This window comes from Meleagris gallopavo, chromosome 4 (genome assembly GCF_000146605.3).
Source record: "Meleagris gallopavo isolate NT-WF06-2002-E0010 breed Aviagen turkey brand Nicholas breeding stock chromosome 4, Turkey_5.1, whole genome shotgun sequence".
In the NCBI taxonomy this organism is placed as follows: domain Eukaryota; kingdom Metazoa; phylum Chordata; class Aves; order Galliformes; family Phasianidae; genus Meleagris; species Meleagris gallopavo.
The window spans coordinates 8,146,424-8,166,505 of NC_015014.2; the positions used below are offsets into that span (position 1 = coordinate 8,146,424).

The 20,082-nt window shown below is 34.8% G+C and overlaps 1 long non-coding RNA gene across 1 annotated transcript in view; it reads right to left on the reverse strand.

Annotated features, from left to right (window-relative positions):
- Nucleotides 1-17,571, reverse strand: part of LOC104910524 — a 102,858-nt gene extending 85,287 nt beyond the window's left edge. The window contains exon 1 of the long non-coding RNA XR_793140.2: nucleotides 17,511-17,571. This is a non-coding gene — a long non-coding RNA (uncharacterized LOC104910524). The remainder of the gene's footprint in view (nucleotides 1-17,510) is intronic.
- Nucleotides 17,572-20,082: the final 2,511 nt, after the last annotated feature.

Sequence of the window (20,082 nt, forward strand, 5' to 3'; positions counted from 1 at the left end):
AAATAAAACAGGTTAATTTGTTGGGTTTTTTTAATCTCAGTACGCATTACTGACATATATTAACTCTGAAGAGATTGATCAAACAACACAAAAAGTATTCCACAACCCAATATTATTTGCTCTGATAAAATCCATTTAATAACCATACTTTGGAATTACTAGATTTTTTTTATTCTTAACCATAGTCTTTCATAAGCTCACTCCAGTTCAGCACATATCTTCCTTTCCTACTTCGAGATCAAAACTCTCACCTGTTTTAAACTTATTGAAATGAAGATCTAAAAGAAAATTAGAAGAGGAAAAAAAGGAGGGGATTGAAGGGAAGCAGTAGTCTATTCCTTTTATTTTCAAAACTGCAACTTGTTTCACACAATTTTATGGGAAAACTAAAATAAAAAATCATGGGGCCTTCTGGTGAGATTTTAAAAATAGTTGTTCAAGCCCCAGTGCATCTAATTAAAGTTCATTACATGTGAAACCATAGATGACAAGAACTGATACATAGCAATGCACCACCACCAGATTAGTACTTAGCTTAAGTACAAAATAATGAGCACATTTTTCTGTACCTCTAGGTGGATCTTCAAAGCAAAGCTCGAGTCAATGCACCTTACAATTAGTCCCTACAAGCATGTACCAAATATACTCGTCTCTCTCCTGAAGGACATTGTTTCAGTTTATTAAAGCTGGTAGCATGAAATGAATGTACCAGAGAAGTGACCCTGAAAGTCTAGGTGTCAGTACACACACGAAATGCTGAAATGCATTTTGAAAGCCTATGAAAATTACCTCTACCTTTGTGCTGCCTACACATCTCAAGGCAGGCTGTCTTCACACAGTACTTCCCCTCCTGCCCACAGCAAGGCCCAAATATTCTGGGAGAAAAGGTCTTCTGAACTCTAACAAACTATTTTAGACATGGTCTAGCAAATGAGTTTCCCTCCCACACACACGATTTTATCTTCAGGGTTTATTTGGCAAGTTTGTTCTCTAGATAGGTTTCTCTTAGAGAAGTTTTAGAACTGCTGTCCATAGGGTGATTTGAGGACAGAATAATAGGCCCACTTCTTATTCCCTTTCTCTTTTTTGTCTAGAAAAATAGTGCAATTCACAGAGTGCTAAGTATCAAAAAGTGAAATACTGCTTTTGTTATTCATTTTTAAGAGCAAGACCTTTAATTATCCAAGCTCTCTTGGACATTCATTGGGAACTCCCACTGACATCTTAAGTTAATGCAGAAACTTTTGACTTGAAAGATAAAATATTTCACAGAATAAACATGTAAAGTGTCATTTTAGGTGTAATGCAGTCAAAGATACTACTACTACATCTTTAGACATAAATTATAGCTTTAATGTACATGGCAAAAAAAGTGCATCTGTCACATAAAAAACACTGCAGGTCCCAAGGAGAAACTCATTTCTAGAGCTTGAATTTGAACTTAAATTTTGACACAGTCATCAGTTTTCCAAGCAATCACATTTGCTTTGGACAGGAATAGCTTGCTCCATGAAGTAATGTCAGCATAACTTGGTAATACTTATCAAGTATTTTAGATTTACATGTACGCATATACTCCAACTTGCCTAACATATAAATCTAAAATTAACTCAGCTTTTCTGCACATTTTGCAAAGCGGTGTAATTTTCTGTCAGTAAATTCACTTTCTGGCAAGTACTCTAAGATCTGAATGCAGCATTATTTTCTGTTGTGATGATTAGAATCAGTATGATCCTCTTTAAACACCCAGTCTAAGAGAAATCTTTGTCCTGTCTCTAGAGAATCAAAACTTTGAAATGCCCAATAGTTGGTCTTAGAGGTACATCAACAATGAATATCCAAGAGGAAACCTAGAAAATGCATTGTCACTGTAGTGTGAAAGATTACTTTAGGCCAAAGATCACTGCCAAAGTCAAGTTCTTGAAGTCAAACCCTCCAAGCTCAAACAGCCATAGAAAAGGACCCGCTGAAGCAATGACTTCCATACAGCACAGAGCTGGGAATTTGAAGGAACTGAATAATACTACAAGATACAGAAGCAGCAACACTGGGGTTAAGCTGCAGCTAAAGTTGCAAGATTCAATGTACTTCAAGGTGAGCACATTTTTCCATGGTCAAATGCATCAAGAGCTGCTCACTAAGAAAATAAATGAGGTAACACTTTGGTCTGAATTATAAGCATGGCTAATGACAATCCTGCAAAGGTCTCTTCCAGAGTTGTAATTAGCTCTGAACTCAACTAGAACGTTGTGGCTTATCTCAGATGCTGTTAAGAGATGCAGCCTCTAAACAGGCTTCAAGTAAATGAAAAATAAACAGTCTTCTATTTCCGGGGGTTCACAAATGAATTCCAGATTTCAGGAGCTTGCAGCATAGTAATTGAAGTCACAGCTATTTTGAAGATTCTATTATTAAAGATTATATAAAAATATTAGGTAAGCATCTGTTTTTAGGTCTTTTTCTCTCCTACTTTTCCTATCATAAAAACAAACTATTCTATTTTATCTTTCTCAACTGCCTTTGAAGGAAATAAGCTAAACTATATGATTTTCAAGATTATGACTTATGCTACACAGATTAAAACAGTTTGAATATTACCTTACTGTCTTCATAGTCTGCTCTGTATCTGCCAATGGTCTCATTACTACGCACTGCTGGGCTGTATCTGCATGTCATTAAGTGTAGTTTAGCTTTCCAGTCTCTAGAGGTCTCTGCATATCACATTTTTGCTCAGCGACGTCTCTGCAGGAATTGCATCTTTAAGATGAGACTAAAGAACTGAGTCGAGAAAGGTCTGCTGGCACCAGATTGGACTCTGACAGTGCTGTCAAGAGAATTTAGCTCTCCTAGTTATTTATAGAAGCAAAAGAGAGGGAGATTTACACCGTGGCACTAGCTAATGCCAGCTTTCCAGGATAGTAACATTTCATTTTGTACTTTGACTTCAGATAACCAAAGTTCTTATTATTCAGCCAGAATTGGTTGAATTTGGTGATGTACAAGCATGACTCCTAACCTCAGATGACACACATATACAGGATTTTATACTCTAGCATTTGCCACACTTGGATATTGCTTGCTTTCCTTTCATATTGATGATTCTTTGGAGCTTCTCTTCCTGATTTAATTAACAATAACAGGTTCACTGTAATTTAGGTGTAGACACAATTTATGGATACATCACAAGTGCCTTCAACCTTCACTGTTGCCCTCATCTCTTGTCCAGGAACCTGCATTCCAGCTCACGAGCATGTCTTTGCTGAGTGACACTGTGCTGACATTTATATCCATAATATAACATCTAAAGAAGTCCCCTCAATATCTCACATCAACTTCACATTCAGAAAGCAGTCTGTGGACAGATTAAGGGAAAAAAAGACGCCTGTGCCTACCAGAAGACATTTCTTACTGTCAGTACTTTTTTTTCAGGTATTGTGGCCTCCAGTAACCAGTCCATTTTACTGTCACAAGTAACATGGCAAAACAGGTCTATGCAAAGGCAGACAAATTCAAAAAAACAAACAACACACCAGAGAACAGCAAAAATAACTTCATTGCAGATACAACTGGTACAAAGGCAAGAAAGGAATGTGGCATCTAATTTTATTGATTTTTCATGTAGGCTACCTATTTTACAACTTGTTTTACACAAAACTCAGATGAGCCCCCAGATATTGTAACTTAATTTCAACCAACTTCTTATAAATAATATATTTATGTTAAAGCAAAAATAGTTACTGAGGATTCTCGTCCACTCTGGATTGCTACCTGACCCCAGTTCTGGTCCATACTAGTCGATGTGCAGAAGATTGAATTCTTTTGGTAAACTATGTGACAGTTTTCTTAAGATTCCTCTTTGGTACTTGGAGACAAAAGAGAGACTCTAAAGCAGTTTACAGAGAAGAGAAAGATATCTTTCAATAGCTTTGTTTTTTTTGTTGTTTTGTTTTGTTTTTTATTATTTTTTTTAATTTTACATACAGCATTTATCAGCTCTGAGAAACATTCATATGATTCTCACTTTTAGTGAACAGTAGGTAAGAAAATAGGTGGATGGTAATTTTTAAAGTGGAAAAGAAACAGCAAAAAACAGAGCTGGGTTATCATCTTATTTTGAATCTTGCAAATAGGAACACGGATTCAACAAAATCTTGCTTTTAATGCCTTCATAAATACATAAAATCTCAAAATAGAGTATTAAATATCACTGAAGAGTTGATGTACCATAGCTGTCACAGCAGAGTGAACAAATCTTGGTTGTAAAGCATTTGGTCTTACTATGAATATTCTTCAATATTTCCAACAGCATTCAATAAAGCTTAGGCATTTCAGCTGGAGAAACCTAATTCATCTTTTAACAGATGCTCTCTCATATGCCTTCCCTGCTACCACTCTTTCTTTTTATCCTCAGCAGGCAATCACAGCTGATTTTGTTTCTACCCTGAGAATGTTTCCTCCATAATGACCCAATCCACCAATCCTGAATCTTTGAAATGGTTATTTGCCCAGCTAAGATTTTTCCTTGAACATACAGACAGCAACGCCTTCTAATCCTCTTTCTAATACACCTAAAAGAAATACAAATTCTGCACAAACCTTAAGCCCTGACACTAGTTTATTGAAAGTTTGATGGCTATTTTTTAGGCAAAAGTAACTGAGCAGCAAAAAGCATACTCAAGTCTCAGGAGCATTGATTCTACCTCTTCTTACTTTTATATTGTATAGTCATTTCATAGATTTGTTTTTTTGAAATATTAAAATAAGCTATAGGCATTTCTTAAAGCTTTTCTCCTATAAAGTTTCATTTTTCCTTGGTGTGCCTTTAGAACACATAGAACATAATGTTGGAACAAAAAAAAGCATAGTTTCACTAGAAAGATCTCTAGATTTTTTTTTTTTAATCTTCTAAAACATAATTTTGAGAAACTTTTGTTAGACCTGACTTTTAACATCTTGAATTGTGTGATCATACTTCTCTAAGTCCAGAGGAGGGCAGAAATTAACCTAAACGTATCTCAACTCTGCACTGCAGAGGAATACTTGAGGAATAGCATGCATATTCAGAAAACCATTCTTGTTATTTTCCAAAAGTCTACCAGGTGGCTCTGCAGTTTCGAGGATGCAGGAGAATAATTCTAGCAATTTCCATTAATAACCAACTTCATGTCTGCTAAAGAAAGATACATGCTACTAATACAGTGTGCATGACTTCACAAATTTATGTCATTTATTTTTAGCTGGAAAACTCTGCCTCTAATCAACGTGTACATCTTTTATAAGAATTTACAGCTATAAGTAGGTTACCCAGTACAATAATCAATAAGATATTTTCTCCTTTCTTAATGAAAAAATGAACCATGTAGACATTTAGAATTAATAAACTGAGTATTTAAAAAAAGCTTATGTTCATCCTGGTGTATAAAGCCATGAAATAGAAAATAACGAAACAAAGAATTCTTAATTCTAGGTAATAATATGGGTGGTATTTGCATCAGTGTTGAAAATTCATCAACGTTAACTGCTTTTAGACTGCATCCATGTTTTCAGCCTCCTAGGTGTATTAACATTGAGCAATATTTAAACAATGCAATTTGCCCTTGAGAATCTGTTATAGAATGGATGTTGTCAGAAGAACCCAATAAGCATTATATAGTATAAGTAATCAGATGCTATACATGTGCAATCACTTCATTGTGACAGATGCTTTGTGCATATACAACTCTTCCAGTAATCCGTGCTAAAGTTTCCCAAGGCAAAGAGGCTGATATCTGTACAAACCCTTAGCTGATTTGCAGGAAGGGAAGCATTTACTGTAGCGTCCTGTTTACGATTTGACATCAAAGTAACTTTATGGATTACTTTCTTGGAATCGCTAGAACAGCAATGAGGAAGAGGACTTAACTGCATTGTACAAGAGAGTAGTGAACCTGGGAGCACTGATGGAGCAGGAAAACAAATAGGAATAAAAAAAGATGATAAATGCAGATGCCATGTGCAAGGAACCAATTAATATTACAATGCATTATTCAACACTTAAGTAAATTTTACCACAATTTTTTTTTTAAGAATCCAATGAACAAAAATTGGTTGATATTTATTCCTCAGAAGCCAGAAGATGAAATAGACAAGTAGCAACTTCCAATATATTTAGGATTTAGTTTTGAAATAAAGTGGCGAAGGCACTATATCTTTCATAAAACACACAAAAGTAATGGATACCTGTTAAATGCAATTCCTTATTAAGATAAATTGGAAGTCTGTGAACAGTACCTTGGTTTGTACAAACGACTCAAATATTGATACTCAGGTAACCATTAAAAAAAATGACATTAAAGGCAATAAAAAGTAGTGAAGGTCTTATGTTAAGAATTTAAGCATATGACTATTTATAAATACCATTAACAAAAACTCACAGCTGTTCTCTGTAACAGGCGAGTAATCTTTTGTTCTACATAAAATGTATATTTTTTGAAGATAATATGAATTTATTTGCTCACCAGCCACTTGTGTCACAACATTGTTCAGAAGCTTAAGTTACTTAGAATGAGTTTAGTTTTGGAGACAAATGCATTATTAACAGTGCAAGATTGTACACTGACAATAAAAATAATCTTTTCCTTAGTTTAACTGACTTATGAGTTTTTCTCATCCTCATTTTACTAAATATTTTCTTAGCACCATAGCTATATTCTTTCAGTGCTGTCCCATAATGTTTAGACAAGCAATGATAATCACCTTGGAAATAATTGTTTTAAATTTCTCACATTCTACAATGACATTAAGTTGTTTGCCATACACAGTCTTTGAACAGAGATGACATTTAGAGATCAGGAACAATCTTCTATATTTATTGTTAAAGACCTTCCAAAATACATTGCAAAATTTGTTTCAGTGACAAAGAGCACTTGAATTTGTTTGCGTATCACACTTGGTATTTGAAAAAATGATCTGATAATTTGTTTTTCAAACGTTCTTTTACTCAAATGGCAAGTATCAGTCCTATCAGAAGTGATAAAACAGAACATAAAGATCTAATATTTATAACACTGATCTATTGCAAAATACACAATCTCAAACTTAATGATTAAGTGTTCTGTAGATTCTTCCATCTCTAATGAATTTTTTGTGAATTTCTCCTCACACCCAACTAGATTTAGTTTCCCCTAGAAAAAAGTCCTATTATGACCTTTATTACGTGCTAAATAGTAAATCCTAAAGAGTTTTGCTTGTCTTAAAAGCAGTGTATTATAAAAGACACGAGGCATTTCCCAGTCGTAACATCATCGTTAGATAGATGCTTTCCACTACATCAATTTTTCCCTAGAAAAAATCATGACCCCAGCAGTAGTAGCCTCCTACCATTGGAGGGAGCCAACAGCACTTACTCAGAAATTCAGTTTTTGAAGTCTCTGGTTTGAAGAATCAACATTTTCATCACTTGCAGGTGAATTGTACAGAGAAGTGACAGTACTACCCACTTTCCAGAATAAAGACAAATTCTACTAAATGTCTATTCCTTATGATACAGTTCAGCTATACTTATTTTAAAGTATTAAAGAACATTTTTTAAGCTTAAAGCAAGCTACGTTGGTACTTGTTTTATAATTAGCAGTAAGTTTTAATCTATAAAGCTAACATATATGTCCTCTATTTTCTAAGACAAAAAGTGTACGTTAAGTAAATATTTTTAAGTTTTAAAGTAACAGTACCCTTCCTCATCATCTTTTCAACTCTACATTTAGAGAGTACAAGTAGGAAGAAAGTAAAACAAAAATGTTGTGCTTTATTTGGTTACTTTTTTTTTTCTAAATACATGCCTACCAAGATAGTATATAAACCGATATTTTAAATCTTGTATGGTTAATGCAGAGATAGGGAAGAAGATACAACAAAATTTAAATAGATCATTGCTTCAAAATGATACAAAGCAATATCAAGTGATGGCCCACAGTGTACAAGTTCACCATTTAGATTTTCTTTTTGGTCTTAGATTGTAATTTCACTCCTATCTAAACCAAACTTAGTTAAGTAAGGCCAAGGAAAACATAAGACAAAAAGATCCAGAAATAAGTTAACCTAAGAAGTAAAGCTTTGCTCTAATGACCAGAGAATCAAAGAATCAGAGTAGAAAGATGAAATTTCACCTATGCTTGTATGTAGAGGAAAAAAAGGAAGACTAAAAACCCTAAGATTTATGGACATAATGAAATGGAAAGAAAGCATAAGAACGGAGCATGAGCTATTTACCCTTATTTACTGAAGTACACTAAGTTAACATTAGATGATAGGCCTGTGACATCAGGCATGCTATTGCTACTCCATATTTACTTACAGTACAGTCTGAACTAGCTAATTCATAGCTTATTTTCCACATCGCAAGTTACCCTTATAGTAACATTACAAGTTCCCAGATGACTCTCATGCTGGGTTTACCTCAGCCAAAATCCCTCACTTCTGGAAGAAGTCCTGTTTCTCACTGTTAAATACATCCACTGAATTTCTGGGCTGGCTGCACCAGGTTTCCTTGAAACAGTGGTCAACTCAGTACTTCAATCATTTCAAGTCAGAAGCATACCTTATGCATATTCCAATATTCACGTGCTTTTCTTTGTGTCTGCAGAATCAAGGATATTCTAGTTGCAAAATTTGTATTAAAGGAGTAACACCTGAATTATGGTCAGAGATGCTGCGATGTCAGAGTTCTCCAGATATTTAAAAGCAGAGATCTTAGTGCAGCAACTTGAAAAGTGTCTTCTCTAGCACTCCAGGCTTAATGACATTAAATATGTTTTTTCCTTTTGTATTTTAAGAAAATAATGTAGTTTAAGTTAAACAATAGCTCACACCCAAGTTGCCAAGAAGTATTGTCTGCATCATCACCTAGAAGACGACATCTGTGAGAATAGGCTGTTGCCCTTGATGTGAGGCTTTGAGTTGCATGACATGCAAACTACAAACACATACGAGAGTACATATAATATGCTTTCTGTTTTTCATCAGGTCTCATTCTTTGAAAAAACGTCCTGTTTTAAAGACAGCCTAAACAGAAGGACTTAACGGAAGTTTAGGACTGAACATTTTCAGGTGACCTTTTCTTAGCATTGCACACATTTCACTTTCATTCCAAAAATTCTTAGTGTCATAGGATAATATAAGTTGCAAGGAACCCGCTCACAGCAGAATCACCTTTGAGGTCACAGCAGGTTGCTCAAGGCTTTATCGTGTTTTTTATCGAGGAAATCCCCAGGAATGGAGACTGCATAAACTCTCTGGGCAGCTTACTACACCGCTCGGTTGTGTCTAAGGTGATAAAGCCTCTTCTTCTACCCTAACCAAATATCTGCTTCCTTAGTTCTAATCTGTGTGCTCTGTGAGAGTTTTAATCTATCTGTGCTTGTTCTCTTACAGCTATTCACTGGAAGTACAACAGCTGAAGAACAAACAAGTGTCTGAAGGAGTATGAAAATTCAGGTTTTACAAAGTTTCAGAGTGCTTAAATGTTTTATTTTCTATAAGCATGTGCTTTATGATTTACAAATTTTTGTGTGTGTGTGTTCTTATGTAATTTATGTTCAATTATGACTGTTACTCCTAGTTCTTGAAGAAATATATATGACTGCAGTATAAAGAGCTGCTGAAGGTAGAGAGGGGAGAGTAGAGAGTATGAAACTGCATTTATAATAACGAAAGGAAAAAATAAATAACTTGTGTACCTGAACAAGGTAATACCATATAAGATGTAATAATTCTGTATTATCATACAAAATCACCGTAAAAAGTGGTAGCTTTCTGATACTATAATAGAGATTATATAGTAGTGAAGAATGCATAATACAGATTAAAAAAAACACAAAGTGTATATATTCACAATTCTGCTGACAGAGATTTGTGTTGCATTGACATAACAATATAATTTTAGCAGTTTTCATGAAGATTACCAGAGAACGCAACTTTTTGTGCTTCCAAGCATTTACTGCCTTTAGGCACATCCTACAATTCAAACTCTAAGCTCTGCATCCATTCACCTAGAAACACTGGAAGTCTGGCTCTAGCTAAGCTTTGTCCTTCAAAGATGGTGAAGCTGGGATATATACTTTGAATAGAAGTAGGGTTACTAGAAAGAGTTTGATACTCCAGTGTGTCAGGCATGGTCTGGCCTCTGAGTCCCACAAGGCAGATGCAGACTTCATTATTTTCCTTAGCAGATTTTGAACTTAGCAAAGTTCAAAACAATTGCAGAGCAGCCAGCATTGATCCACACAACACAATAAAGAAATATGCATCCTGTTACATGAAGCTCAACACTGCATACTCAAGCAGCAAAGAGCACAGGGAGTATTTGTATGATCAATAACGTCTTCACAATTGAATATTAAACAAATTCATAAAAATGCTCTGGCAAAATTCAACTACAGTATACAATTGTGATGCTTGTCAGAACCAAAGCACATAAGAATAAACTTTGTTAAGAGAAATATGACAAAAGATGGAAAACATGAGATAATCCATTCATTTTGAAAAATTTCATCTTCTAACTCCTTATCCCTAAAACTAAGACCCATCTGAGAAAAGTTTACTATTTACTTTTCCTGATTGCTTTCACATCTCAAGGGCTTTCTGTAACTAATATCTAGAATAATTACTTTGATCAGCTCAGCGTGACTTCTAAACGATTGCTAATTTGTAAGGGTGAGACAGAAAGCTTACAAAACTAGTTTAATCAGACCTAAGTTTTACCACCAATAGATAGTAACCAAAGTATAGCTGAATCTCAAAGCAAAGCAACCCTTCAAATTAGTCTAATGCTCTGCTATGAATGGTTCTGCTTTTACCCATTTTTAATTAAGTATGCGTTGCCAAATAAAAGGAAAAAAATAATTGAAGTAGAGACTCCAGGAGAAGAGATTTTGCCTTCAGAACAAGAATGTTTCTTCTAATATTTCATATCCACCAATTCATACCCACATGACATAGCTGTTATACACATTTGACTGTTTGCTTATCGTAACTCATACAGAAATGGTTTTGTTATTCTATGACCATATTTAATGTATGTAACAGTAACCATTAGAGTCAAGTCAGCTCTGGATAGAATCACACACAGCAATGGAAAAGAAATTGGGTTTGAGTTCTTTTGTTTCAAGTGTTTCTTTTGCCCAGAGTTTTCTTTTGGTTTTATTATTCTAGTCCTTAACTATTAAGTTCAGAGAATTATTGTATGATCTTCATAAGATTTTGTCCTAAAAGTCTTTGTATTTAGGAAAAGATAAAGACCCTCCTGTGATTTCTATTGCAGAACCTGCATCCTGAAAGAAGCTCTGTATGATTCTACATACCACTGTTTTACTTGAACATAAGAAGGTTGCTAACTATATCTGTAAAGACAAAGAATAAAATATGGTTCTCCTATGACAAGTGATTACTCTCAATGAGCAGGATGAGTGATTGAGATCTTCCTGGAGTTCATCTGAGATACTTCTACTGCTTGGTTTTCTTAGTTTTTTTGTTTGTTTGTTTTGTTTTATGATTCTATGTTAAAAAAATCATCAGGATAGCAAAGTTTTTTTTCAGGCTATAAGGTGGGCAGCTTATATTAATTTGATATTCTAGTTTTTAGGAGTTGAGGGAAATGGTGGGGGGAAACGAGGGTCCCCCCATGCACACTTCAGAGCCATGTAGCCAAGTGCAATGCACCTGCTTTTCTAACAGTAAAAAAAGCACATTAGAAAACATGTTTTTAATGTTAATTATTTTCTGAAGTCTGATATCTTTAAGAGCCAACACAACAATCAATGAAGGCAAACTTAGCAAGTCAAAGACCAGTTGCTATAATCTATTCTTTGAAATTACACAACAACACACCGTGGTTATATGAAGGCATACAAGCTTTGGGCAAATAGTTTCTTTAATAATTCAACAATTTTTCAAATTACTATATCCATGTGGCGCCTCTGAGTTTACAAATTTTAAAAGTAAGATAATGAAAACATGCTTAACTTATAATGGTATTTCTTACACTGAAAGTCTCTTTTGAACCAACCTATTCATGGAAAGAAAGAAAAAATTAATCAAGGGTTGTTTTTTTTTTTTTTACAAATTATAACTTTCCCTCAAGACTTACTTAATTTTAATTGTGTAATAATGTGCTTAATAACAAGAACTGGTTTTTAATGAATATCTAGTCAGAAAAAAAATAAGGCTTTCAGGGGATGTTCAAATTCCTTTTAATACCACATGTAGATATAGCATGTAATGCAGTTTTACTTTATAGCCCTTAGCAGAAGAAACTGTTACTGCAGTGCTTCTCATTTTCTTTGCATAAAATAATTTTACATTCCAAACATTCACACAGTTGTGCTTGTAAGAATTCAGTTATTCAACTAAAGTCATGGTCACATTGCAAATTCCAAATGAATTTCAGTTCATAGTTCCTATAGCCTCTGATAACTCCCATACCTCAACATACACACACGTATGTCCCAGTTAACTTCCATGGAGCATAGGAATTTGTTACTACACGATCATTAGCAGAAAGACTCCACTTAGAAGATACTACAGTACTAAGTGACTTAAGTGTTTGGATTCCACGGTAATGGGGAAGGCTGAGAACCTGAATAAAATAGGAAGAATACATAGTGTCACCTCACATGGATGGGGAGGAGGTCTGCAGTTTACACCAGCTGCAGCTGTAAAAACTACACAGGAGGAATCCTTCCACATGGTAACAATGGTGGGGAAAAAAAAAAATCTAGAAATTCACTTAAGGTCTGATGAAACACAGCGGAACATAGAATCCATGTCACTTTCTGTCATGCTCTGAAGCTGGACACAAGAAGGAGAGACGAGCTGGTGCCATGACATTAACAGAATGCAAGTTAAACCTCTCAGCTTATGCAGATAGCCTCTTAACTGGCTAGGAAAGACTGGTATTCTGCTACCTTACAAGTTCAGTGAACAGCCTGGATTTACCACAGTGACAAAGCACTCATATCTGAGCAGAGAGACAATAGAGTAGTATTAAAAAGCGATAGCAGTGATGTCAAGAACAAGTCAATTTTCACATGTCTTTAGCAAACTTGATCAGTGTTGACAGTTCTATCAGAGATGAGATAAAAAGAAAAAGAAGCCTCAGGCACAAACGTATAAAAAGAGATGACGCAATGAACTGATAAAATATCTTCAGTACTGCAGCACAACATCAACAAACTAAGTCACCAGCAAAACTTTTCTTTGGCTGAAACATTTACATGCTTAGTAAAAACCAAAAAATTATAGATTTTTCCTTCTGCCCCTTTTTGCTTTCTACATTCTGAATTCTGTAATGCCAAATACATTCAAATAAAGTAGAAAAATCTCAGAACCAAGGAAAAAAACGATTATGTATATTGTTTTGTTTTTTTTAGTTCTATTTTCTATTCCATCTTTCGGACTAACACAATTAAAAAGACATTAAAGAGAAAGCCCACAACCAACACATACCTAATGATTCCTGCAGTATAGTGGAAGAACAGGTAATTCACACTTGCTAGTTTTCACAAAGATATATCTCCTAGTAGGTAGAGATCAAAGATAACTTCTTAACGAGAATTCCGTAGACTGAAGGCTTTCCATAAAAGCATTTCTCTCTGACAAATAATTACATAATAGAGCGAATCCTCAGTGCATTTACACCTTCTTTATACATCTCCTAAAGCTTGAGGATTAAGCACTAATTTTAGAGAAAAGAATCAGCACATTCAAGGTACTTATGAGTTAAATACATTTCCAGAATGGAACTACAAGTCCTGCTTTTTGGCCTGTCTTCCAGTTCTATTTCCCACCCCACCCCCCACCCCCTTAGCACTATCCTGATTCTGTCCTGATTCTCAACCTCAAGACACAACAGCTTTTGCATAGACCTTTCTGTTCCCCCAGCCTGGACTCAATGATACTTTTAATAATTAATAAAAAGGCTATTCTTCTAACTCACTTTAAATAAATTACTCCAGAGAAATCACTTGCCTGAAAGGAGAAAGTGGTACTTCAAATTTATAATTCTAAATACAGACAGAATACATTTCACTGACTACAATACAAATGCACGTTATTCAAAGTTCCATGTTTTTATATCATTATAGATAATAAATAAGTGACAGCATTGACAATTTACCTATCAAAAACAACCCCATTGTAAGCTACATGCCTCTCATCTTTGACATTATGACAGGCATCTTTCAAGAGCCCAGTGCCTCTGAAATTTACTCTTAAGTATAATTTAGCAGTGAGCTATGACCACCACAATACCTAATTGCTGTATGACAACTAATCCCCAGGATTCTTTTCTGTGTGTACTCAACCCTGTTATAATGCTACTTTGCATATACCACACTCCAAAGTCAATCGGTAATATTTTAATATTGTGCTAAGGTGGTTACTTACATATTTTCCAGCCAATAGAATGTTATGATATGTTGGTACCAGGCATTTTTCCTACAAGTTACTCAGAAATTATTTTATTTATGTTGGCCCAAAACATCAGAAGCAGCTGTTGGTGACACGGTAGTACATGCTGAGCTTTCCTGCCAATATTCCATTACATTTTGTATTATTTTGTATTACATTTTGTTGCCATGCAACACGTGGTAGCAGAGAAGTACTCTGACAAACTAAGGGCATAGGAAGTGAAGATACGTCATGGAATTCCTTTGTGTGAAGAAAAATGGCACCCCTTGACTTTCACTGACACTTATCGAACAACTCTAGAGATCAAACAGCAGATGTGAGGAGAAGGGAGGGGCACACATGTGAAATGCAGAATAATCTAGTTCACCACTAGCAAAAATGCATAGCTAATGGTGATGGCTATATTGAAAAGTAGCATTTCGTAGCTAAGAATGTGCACATCAAATAGGGCTCATGGGCTCTTTGCATCTGTTGCAGTTTTCACAGAAAAAGAGACATTTTTGGAGAAACCTACTACAATAATACCCTAGGTAGATATATGCAATATCTAGATAAGTATTGTTACAGACAATTGAACTGAAATCAGCATAAACTCTTGTTTCTAAGGTTTCTAAAGGGTTGCATAATTAACAATATGGCTTATTTGAAAGTAACATTTGAAAAAAAAAAAGTGGACATTTAAGAAAAAAAGGCACAAGAAAATAGTCAAGTATAAATTTTTTAATAGGAAAACCGTAGAAGTCTTGTCAAATATTTCCATTATACCAGTACAAGACTTCTATAGATATTTTCCTGTTTGTGTCTGTTCCTAAATGGAAAATCCCTGTCAGTAGTTATTGTATGCCACACAGCATCTGATTTGAAATGTTATCAGTAAGCACAGCACAGCTGATACTGAATTATTGCATCTCTACTATCAAGATAACAGATGATACTACCATTCACCACGCATTCAAATTATTCAGGTCTATTAAGAGTCATATATCCCATCTGCAATATGTTTTTTGTGATTGCATTGCTATCTCAGTACATATTTTCTCCTCTTTTGCATATGGTAGTACAGTGCATTAAAATCAGTTGTTGTGGATCAAGCCCCTTTGTCCCTTCCTGGTTATCCTGAAACATCACACTGAAATAAACCAGACTTCTCCACTGCACTAATAACTCATATATGCTTTCTTTAGATTTTGAATCAAACCAGATAGATCAAGGAAATCAGATTTCTCCTTTGTCCCAGTGCTTTAATGTACATTGCTGTAACAACTGGACAGATCAGTACAGTGGGAAAGGTGTTACAACAAATGTGTTATGATAGAAGGACCAGCACTATAGAAAGGTGCTATAAAGGAAGGGAAGAAGATTGCTCACCCATATCAAAAGATTCTAGATTTGCAGGGGAAAGCTTCACCAGGGAGCAATCTCCTGAAAGAGATCCTTCCCCAGTGGCAGTTAGATCTTAAGCAAGGTCTAAGAGAGGTACACCCAGGCTCCAACCCTTTTGGTCACACAGCTGAATTGCTTTCACCTGTGCTCTCAGGGCTGAAACAATCCTTTCTTCAGGTGCTCAATCAGTAGTTCAGGCCACGACTCAACAGTTACCATATAACTATAATACAGTGTCTCTGATAGGAGAAAACCTCAAAAATACTTAAACGTGTAACATAGAGGGTATGTAAACTTCTTACATTTAGAGAAGCATCAGAATGTACTTCTCTCTTTTTCATTTCTGTAATGATTCTTGTAATCATTTATACTATATGCATTATTATAAACCTAATTAATGCTACACTTAGCACTTATAAAAGCTTTTATTTAGCAATTTCTTTTAGTTTACATAGTGACAGTGGAAATTTTATTATGGAATCCTTAAGAAAATATTTGTATGTATTTAGAAAGATTTAGTAACAATAACAGATAGAATGGGAGGTTTTACCTAAGGATTTTCAGAATGGCAAAATCAAAAATACTCAAATACCTTTTAAGAAGGGATTAGTGGGTGGAAATTCATCAAACCAAATAACTAGTAATCAAGCTCTACATCAAACTAGCCTCCCTGTAGATAGTCTCCCTGCAAGTACCTTAGCTTATCTGTTCCATCCACTAGCTGGATTATTCTACATCCCAGTTCTCTCTAGTCCACTAGAAAATGCTCCATTCTACTTTATACTTCTTAATTTTCACTTTTCATAGAAATAGCTTTCCACAAGTTAAAGTCAATACTATTTTTAAATTAACACTCTCTGTAATTACAGAACTCTGCATTAAGAACAACTGCTAAGAGAAGGCCACTCAAGGAGTTTTCCGCAAAAAAAAAACAACCATACACAGATAAATAATAGATGTTAAGACAAAAAAGCTGTGTGAATCTACAATTAAATCTTTTCTATAAAGTCAAAAATCTTTTTAATAAGAGAAAACCCATTTTTAAATGCAATTTTACATAAAACTATCTATAGTTTGTTATTTTAAGAAGTATCCCTATGTTTTCTGAATACTTATCAACATGTAGAGCACAACTGATAAACAAAAAAGGTTTTACTCAAACAATATTTGACTTTTGTTTAATAAGTTGCTAGGCGCGTGGCTACTGAAATACCAGTCTTCAGTTTAAATCAACACCTCAGTTAAGAAATACTGTAAAAAAGCATCAGCCAAACACTTCAGAATAGCTTCTTCATCAGTTAAGTATGGGAAATTGTTAGCAAAGGAAACATACCTGGAAATTGAACCTCTGAAATACTCAAATTTTATTTTAAAAGGTCTAGAGTGAAAGGCTTAAAAAATAAATGATTTTGAAAAAATAAAAATCAAGCTAGAATCAATAAAAAAAAAGTGGAGCTAAATCAGCAAAGCAAACCGAAAAGATGACCTTCATATCTCATTCATTATGAAAAATAATACCTTTCATCAACAAGTTATTGCATGCAACAACTAATTTTGAAAGGCAGTACAGATGAATGATATGCGGTACAATCAATGAATATACAGATGTTATAACTAAAAAAAGTACAGGAAAGTTAGGCTAAACAGGTCATCACACTAAAGAAGAACAGATGGGGAAAACTTACCTTCATCCTGGGCTTACTGAGAAGACTCCAAAAGGAACAATCTCCAAAAGAAATCCTCCCCCAGTGGCACTCAGCTCTTAAATGGGTCTAGAAGAAGTGAAGCTAGGCTCCACCCCTTCTAGTAGCACAGGAGAATTGCCTTCACCTGTGCTCTCAGGGCTGACTTATTGCTCATCCCAGGTGGTCAATCAGAGGTTCAGGCCATGATTCAGCAGTTCCCCTGCTTATATGTTGTTCAATAAGAAAGCTGGACAAATAAATTAAAAAAGTACTAAGAAACAAAAACTAGTTAAATTGAAAGTTGTACTACAGAATTGGAAAAGAACCTTCCTTATCTAAAAAGGAATTTACCTAACATCTTTAAAATGATATTTGTTATTCTATTTCTACAGTTTCAAAATTCTACTAGTAAGAAACAAAATAAATAAAAAATCAACAGGATTATTAAAAATATAAAAGGGAAATAAGTTCATGTTACAACCTAATGTCATGGAGAAAAGTTTTTTGATGTTCTTGCTTAGGCTGTTCTGAATGAAATCGCTGGCCTTTCAATCTCAGTGTAAATAAAAGAGGCCTCTTTAAAGTTACACAGTGTCACTGAGGAGCTGTAGTCAAAGTCATCTGAAAAGTCTGTGCATTTCCTTCCTGACCTTCAGAAAAGGAATGGTTTAAAAAAATTTTTTTCAAGGTTAACGAGTAGGAGAGCCAAATGCATGCTCATTAAATATTAAATCTCTAATTTGGCAGATAAATAAAAAAAGTGCTCTAATGTAGTCTGTATATAAGTCAACATTTCTGTAGCTGTGCAGCAGCCATAGAATGATTTTCTCAAACAAATAAATAAGAAATGTGAGGGAAGTGTTGAAGACCAGGTTGGATGAGGTTTTGAGCATCCTGATCTAGCAGAAGATCCTCCTGCCCATAGTAGGGGTGTTGAAATAAGGTAATTTTCAAGGTTCCTCTCATGCTTAACCATTATATAAGAAGAGAAACTGTGGGTAACTGAGGCCATAATGATAAACCGTGAAATATATACTTGCTCTTATGGATCACATAATCCGTCACTATGGGGTAAGACTTTATTCCCACATAAATATTAATTTCCAAATATAAAGAAATGTGTTACTATTGTTATCTCTACTATTTCACAGTTTTCAAGTGAATGAATAGTTTATTAGCTACAAGAAGGGTTAGTAACCTACAGTGAGTATGAGAATTTTAAGCTTTTCTAGGCTACTTACTATAAGACACAAATTCCCATAAAATGTATTATGTGATAAATAACAAGATATCTATTCATTACACATGCTTTCATGTGATTCTACGTTTGCTCAATAAAAAAAGCTACGCGTATTATTTACTGCTTTTGGTATTTGGATTTTCATTAAGGTGCTGATATGAACAGGCATGAATGTTAATGTTTTATTACTTTCTATTTTTGAGTTATACTTTTCTCATTATTGATAAAAATTAGAAATCTGATAAGACAATTTTAACATCAGCGGCCTGTGACCTGAAATAGTGTCCTCTTAACATAGGTAGAGAGTTTGTAACAACTGCAATAGGCTCCACTACATAATATCCCAAAATGTACAAGGAGCCTGGGCCTTAATCTCTGTATGGAAACTGCTTGCTACTTAATGTTACAAAAAATTACTGTTTCCTAGAAAAGCTTTGAGATCCCCACTGTTGGTAGCAACTAGCAGTAGCTGAGAATGCCCTCAGGCTACAGAAACATCTTTTTTAACCATCACTTTCTGAGATTAAAATCTGCTGTACTCTTTTTTGTTGGTCATGATCTTCAGCAAAAATGCACTCTCGTGTCAGAGCCGTAAGTAAAGGGATCATAAGGCTGGCTACTGCTAGAGCAGCTGGAGCTCAGACCTTCAGCAAGAAAAACAGCATCTCCATGGTGCAATGGCAACATCAAAGGCATACTTATGGTCTGCTCTGATAAACAAATAAAGCATGTGACCAGTGACAGAAGACTTTAAACTAATTCTGGCATTTTCTGACTTTCCAAATATTCATTATACAACCAATTAATCTTTTAACTTCTGGTGGTGATGTTGGCAAGCATTAAGTACCTGGAGGAAGCAAGCTGTCTATACAAAACCATATGCACATAGTTTTTTCCTCTTGCAATTGAAACTTGTGCCTGAGTTTGATTCTGTTTGTGAAATCAAGGTCTGTCTTTTATGGAGCAGTGGATCATATTTGATAAAGGGACAAAAGACAAACTGAGAAGTGAGAAATCTAAACCTTATCTTTAGGACTGATGTTGTAGAATACGGTATAATGTTCCAGATAACAGAAAGACACTAAATTGAAATGCTTGATGTTAACTTGTTAGCAACATCTTATAAAGATTTTGTCTTTTAAACAGTCCTTGGCAATCTGTATTTCACCATCAACTGTAAAGACGTATTTGAAATGTCCATGCAATCTGCCTGGTCAGTCAGTTTTAGCAGTGCTGTCCTCTACAGTAACTGGCCAAAGCTTTGCTCAGTCAGCTGAACTTTCTTTTCTCTTTCTGTATTTTATTCAGAACCATATCAGCCAGAACAAGAAA